The 6,864-nt window shown below is 39.3% G+C and overlaps 1 pseudogene; it reads left to right on the plus strand.

The window, feature by feature from the left end:
• Positions 1 to 1,071: 1,071 nt before the first annotated feature.
• LOC123157572 (uncharacterized) lies at positions 1,072 to 5,533 on the plus strand (annotated as a pseudogene).
• Positions 5,534 to 6,864: the final 1,331 nt, after the last annotated feature.

The following is a 6,864-nucleotide window of genomic DNA, read 5'->3' on the forward strand; positions in this document are numbered from 1 at the left end:
TCACATCAAAGCTTATCACTTCCAAAGGGAGAGAGAGTATCACCTCCATAGGGGGAGAGAGAGATCTTCAGGGGGAGAGAATACTCAAGAAGAGAGTAATCCTCAAGGATCCTAGATGCTTGGTGTTCAAGAGGAGAGATGTCACATGTCTTCATGAGGGGGAAGAAAGACATGTTCATATGTGCTTATTTGCATTAGCTCTGATTTTGCATTCTGCTCTGTTTTTCTGTTCCCTATCTTCTCCCAGTATCCCATGCTAGATTCAGGGGAGCAAGACATCTAAGGGAAAGAAACCATTTAAATTCATTGCACATCTTTACCTCTGGGGACATGTCTAATCCAATGTGGTACTCAGTACTCACTCTCTACATGTCATCCCAGTCTTGGTATTCTTGTGGTTTCTTTTGTTTGCTCTGGCTAGTAAGTGTATCTGTGTTATCTAACCTTGTTTACACAGGTTCATTCCATCCTAAGCCAACTCAAGACCACAAGGTAAGTATATGCATCACAGTCATGTGTATGAGGAAATCTTGCTGATGCACATATTGTTTGCAAGAAGGACTCATGAGCATGAAGGTACATTTCCCACATACACATCTGTTGCTATCTTTTGCTCTGATGCATATGGCCAAGATACATGTAACACATTGCTTACTCTGTCATGTTTATGCATTCACATGCTTCTATATTCCATATTCACATGATTTGCATACATGTAGGGGGAGCCTATGCTGGTTACATGTCTTTCCAAAGCTTTATTTGCTATTCTCTATATCTTTATCTAAAGCTTTGATGTATGTTGTCATCAATTACCAAAAAGGGGGAGATTGAAAGCACAAGTGCTCCCTAGGTGGTTTTGGTAATTAATGTCAACATATCTCTTGTTGGACTAACACTTTTACCTAGTATGTTTCAGACAAGTTCAACAATGGAGTGGCATGGACTAAAGGATGTGGAACCCCTTCAAGATGCTAAGGACAAAGGATTGGCTCAAGCTCCAAGATCAAGACTCTCACTTACTGCCTTTTTTTAGAAGATGATGGCCTCGTCCATTGTGATGATAACACCTCTATGGCCAATGGAAGTTATCTTGTTGCCCAGCCTGATGAGCACAACCAGATGGTGAACAAGGAAGGTGATGACAACCAGCCTCTTCGGTTGTTATTCTACTGACTTTATTCTACATTTATCAGTGAGATGAAACTTTAGAATTTGAATTCATCCATTCAATCATATATGCTTAATCTGAATCCTAATTTCATATCTTGTTGACTGCATCTTTCTGTGTAGATTCTGAATTTAGCAATTCAATCGTATATGCTTAATTTTGTGAACATTCATTCTTGATATCCTTCAAGTCATGGTTACGGCATGTAATATGATATACCATTGCAGGCATTGCTATGTAATACCATTGTGGGCACTTCTTCTGAATAGAGGCGGCTTAGCTATTGTTTTGGATATGTAGTATATGCTGAGTTTTGCAACTGCATGCCATACAACCATTTGTGGTCGCTTTTCTTGTGTTTTGAATACCAAAAGAAACTGATAAAAAATATTACTTGCACAAAGTTGATTATGCTTGTGAAAATGTTCCTTGCCATTCTTCATTTGTTTATCTGCTCTGCTATCAACTCTTTAAGCTTGTGATATCATGTACTAGTGCATAGATCATTAGCTTCTCTTATTACTACCATTTGCTCTTTAATTGTTGCTGCCATCGGACCACCAACATATTGTCTTGGCTATTTTCTGAGCTTAGTTGCTGCTGATTTTTCTTATTTGTAGGCGTGCAACTAGTAGAGGAACAATGGGAAAGGGGAAGCAATATGGGGAAAGGTCTCAATAGGATCAGTCGAGCTCGGAGGGCCAAAATGCCACTCATTATCCCGGAAGGAAAGATAAGGCCGGAGCTTCCTCTTCTTGCTGCAAAATTTGCAACTGAATGCAATATTGCTGTCAGAAACCATGTGCCTGTGCTTCAGTGCTGGAAGGATTACAAGAAAGAGGACAACACTGGGATCTTCCAAGATTTTGTCGGCAAAATTGGTGTAAGTACACAGTCTAGGCCTTTCCCCTCTTCAATGACTAGCAAGCTACATATCAGTTAGCAAATGCAAGTCAAATACAGCATGTAACCGACAAACCTTCGCCCCATTCTCATTAGTCTCACACCTTCCACTGTTATCTGCATAGACTATTTGATATTAAACACTTCCAGAGAAATAATGGCCTTCAATTTATACAAATTATAGTCATGTATGCTACATTAGGGAGAAGATTATCACAAAAGCAAACTACTAATGATTTAAGATAATTATGTTTTGCTAAAGATTTATTTGCTCTTCAGGACAGATTACTGTCATTGCTCCTGTAGTCAGCTGTTAGCATTTAGATGCGGCAACCTTGGGTGAGATGATTGTCGTAGCTTATGAATTTGTAGTTGCCTTTGCACTAGGATGGTGTTTTTCTTTTCTATTTCATTATCTTTTGATAGTTACCTAATCTACTTTCTAGATTGTATGGAAAAGTAAAGATTTAAGAAAAGCAATTGAAAAGATAGGACAACTCTGTTACCTCGCAAAAAAAAGATAGGACAACTCTTTTCGTGAACACAAGATTCCTGTATGGAGAGATATCCAGATGTCTTTTATTTTATTTTATTTATGTACTTAAACTCAACGTCTATATTGTGATTCTTACTCATGTGTTTTCTTCTGTCTAGATAAAGTTCCATATGGACACAGAAGCTGCACCAGTTATGAAGGCTTGTACTCAAATGATGAAGTCTGCAGTCCGTCAATAATGGTACAGGCTCAAGCAGAAGTATTTTAATCCTTTCCCACTCAATTTGGTGACGAGAATTTCTCCTGTCAAATCGATGACTGATGACCAGTGGAATGCCCTTGTGGAAAACTGGAAGAATCCCCAAAAGATGGTATACACTTCTTGAAAACCTAACTCTTTGCTTGTACCTTTTGGGATTCTTTGATTTAAAACTTTAAGTGTAGTTTTTAGATTCATTCAAAAAGTAGTACTCCCTTTGTAAATTAATATAAGAGTGTTTAGATCACTAAAGTAGTGATCTAAACACTCTTATATTTCTTAACGGAGGGAGTATATGGCAGAGACTACACTGGCATAGAGTGTGGACTTATGGCGGTCGACCACCAGGGCGGTCGTTATCTAGCACGTTCATGTGCGCCTCGTGATATGGAATGAGTCAGAATGGTGCCAGGGCTAGAAAGTGGAAACCTGACGCAATACAACCTACCGGGGTGAGGTTGACATGTTTAGCACATGTCAGGGCGACGCTAACCAGCACGAACCCCGATCCTTGCTCTCCCATCCATTCTGATCCCCTCATCCCCATCCTCCATATTGCTGATGTGATAGTTTTAAATTCTGCTAATTGTGTGCAAATGAGTAGTAGGAGTAGTAGTTCTGCTGCAAACAAATAGAAGTAGAATAGTAGTAATTCTGCTGTGATTGTTTTAAATTCTGCTGTGATTGTCAGGATAGCAACCACCATTAGCATTTTCCCACTGGCACATCTATACCTGATTTTACAATATGGCATGGGTACGTTCATTTCGTGTACCATAGATTATCAATATTCATTTACTTAGTTTTTTCAAGTAAGATAAGGTCCATACAACTGCACGTCTACACAATTGGGTGAGACATGAGTGTTTTCTCTTTACATGCATCTAAGGCACTGAACAATATATATATCTGATAAAGTTTCTTGAGAAAGTGATATACACACACACGCACATGTGTAACTTTAAGCATCATATTTTAAACTACGATGAGCAGAGTCATGCAACTCATCAATTAATCAGTGACCAATTGTAAAGATCCAAACACTTTAATATGTGTATCCATGTAATATCAGTTTTACATAATTTAAAGTAGCAAGACCAAAAAGATACTCCCTTCATCCTCAGATGTTTGCCATAATACAGTTAAATATGTCCTTGATTTAGGAATGGAAACAGTACTGAGTTGCAAGTTATTCATTGTTATAAATGAAATAATCATTCAAATACCAATTGGGTCCATTTTGTTGATCAAAATTTGTACATAAAAATTATTTGTAATATAAAGGGGGAAAGCAGGGTAATGATTTTTAAACAAATTTATAAGACAAAATAACATCAATTTATTTGTTACACATATTACATTGTTATTTTATTTGCCATTTTCTAATTTATGAAATTGCTTATGCGCTTATACCAGGGCTGCACAATTAGATGCTTTTATCTATCTCTCTTGTCTGGTAGCTTGCTATAGCTGCTATTTTACAAGTCTAGTGCTGCATGCATTCTTCATGGGAGCATTGCCATAAATTTCTGGATAGAAATTGGGGAAGTGCACACAACTTTTTTATGATGGTATGACATTCAGGATTTTGCCTTGCTTGATTAGATTGCCTAAAAGTTGAAACACACCTCGGGCCTTTCTTCATCACCAGTAGAAGAATCCCAAAAAGATAGATGCTAACCTACAAAGTGCCTTACATGTATTTGATCTTTTGATGCAGAAAATCTGTGAAAAGAACAAAGCTAACCGAGCACAGGTTAAGTTCCATCAAACAACTGGTTCGCACAGCTATCGCGTGCACCGTGACAATTTGGTAAGTCAGGCTTGTGGTTGTGGATTCTACCTGGGAAATTTTGTTTTTACAGAGTTATTGTATATAATGTTTCCCTGGCTCCAGCCAATAAATGCTTTATCTAGCCAATGTTATCTTATCCTAAACAAATGAATAAAGTCAAGTGCACTTCTTCATAGTTATTGAATCTAAAGCAGCAGTGAATACAAAAGTAAGCTTGCTGCATATATGTTGTTTCAGGGAGAAAAATACAAAGATGAAGAACCCACTGTAGTGGATTTGTTCAAAGAATGCCACTACAGCAACAAGAAGAAAGGGTACACCGAGACTGTACAATCTGCAATTGTAAGTCAGGGTTTGAAGAGTGCTAACCATATCACAATGTTTAATTTTTTCAATAGATCCAGTAGTCAGGGTTCACATGAACTTAATCTTTTGCATAATTAGATGTCTTCATCTGTACATCATATACATACATGTGATCAAACCAAGGGAGGTTACCTATTTGTCTTTTATGTCTTGTTGCAAAGCTGTCTCATAACCTCATAACTATGTTTGTTTGTTGCTTGCATTGCTAGAATAAAATGGAAGAGAAGGTCTCTCAACCTACTAAAGATGGACAACAACCTATCTCTGCGACTAAGGTTGTATCTGAGGTGCTCACTCAGCACACCAAGAAGCCTAAGTTTCTTCAGCATGTGGGGATCCAGTGTGCGTGAGAGAACTAGTGATACCAACCTTGAAGCACAACTGGCAGCAGAGAAGAAAGGTAATGCAGAGCTTCGAGAGTTTGTCCACACCTTGACTAAGAAGGTAGAGGAATCAGAAGAAGCAAGGGTCAGACAAGAAGAGGAGTACAAGAAGAAGCAATTGGAGATGGATGCAAAACTTGACCTTTTGCTAAGCCAGAGGTGATCAAGTTCAGCTACAGGGAAAGGTGTGGTTGTTGAAACAGTATATTGCACTAAGGTGATGGCAATGTGTGATATTTTGCTGGTGCCATGCTTTTGTTGGAAGTTATCTGGTAATGCTTTTGCTGTTGAAATTGCATGCGAACTATTCATGTATATCATGCAGCCGCGGTAATTTGTGACACCAGAGTGATTGTAGTTTCATATTTATGTTGGATCAGAACATGTGTGATCTGATGTGGGAACTTAATTTATGTTGTCACATTATTATGTTCTGTAATATATTGTTGTTCATATATAACATTGATGTATAGTTTAGAAGCAATCATTTACTGTTTTGACCTGGGTTGATGATGGACTGGAACAAGGCTGAAATTGGTTGGCTAAGCAGACCAAACTGGGATGAAGTTCGTTGGCAAACCACACTGAAATAAGCAGGCCTAGAAATTGTGTCCATGCTAAAAATAATAATGGGCTCAATCAACTGAAGCTTTGGGCTGGGTGTTGCACTATAGCTGGGCCGAAATTGACTAGCAATCAGGGCTGAATTAATTCGTCCCAACAATAGCATACTGGATTAAAAAAACACAATGGGCTGAACAAAGTGAAGCTTAAATGGGTTGAAATTAGATAGGGTTGCTAGACAGAAGGAAATGGGTTAACGGGTTGTACCATAGGAAACATATAATGGGCTAAACCTTTACAAATGGGCTAACAAATTGGACTGAAGGAAATAGGTTAACAGACCAGATTGGGCTGAAAACATAATGCCAAAAGTGTAATTGGGCCGGCCACTACATGGGCCTTTAGCCCATCATGTCCATGCGCATGCCACATCATGAATTCTGTGATGGTTTTGAGTCATCACAAAGGTCCAGGCGAGGCCCAGGCCTGGCCCAAATTGAATGGGCTTAGTGCTGATCTATGACGGCCAAGGATCATCATGGTTCGACACAATTTGTGAAGATTTTGGCCCACCGTCACGAAGACCAATCTATGACAGGGAATACATGATGGTTTTCAAAAACGTCGCCGATGGACGTCTGTGACAGTTTCATAGTGATCTGTGAAGGTTTGGGGTTGTCCTGGATCAACAACATTCTTGTAGTGGCACCTGGTCGAAGCGTACGTAGCGTTGTCATTCTGGTCACGAACGTGTACGTACATACTGGTGGATGTAGAGGCGCGCACATGTCGTAGTAGAGGCACACACGTGTCATAGTAGAGGCGCGCACGTAGCATGTACACGTACGTACAGCGGCTAGTGCGCGGCCACGTATGTGTACATACGGGCGGGGTCTCGAACGCCTACTCGCGCATATATACGTACGGCCA

This window comes from Triticum aestivum, chromosome 7B, assembly GCF_018294505.1.
Source record: "Triticum aestivum cultivar Chinese Spring chromosome 7B, IWGSC CS RefSeq v2.1, whole genome shotgun sequence".
Lineage (NCBI taxonomy): Eukaryota > Viridiplantae > Streptophyta > Magnoliopsida > Poales > Poaceae > Triticum > Triticum aestivum.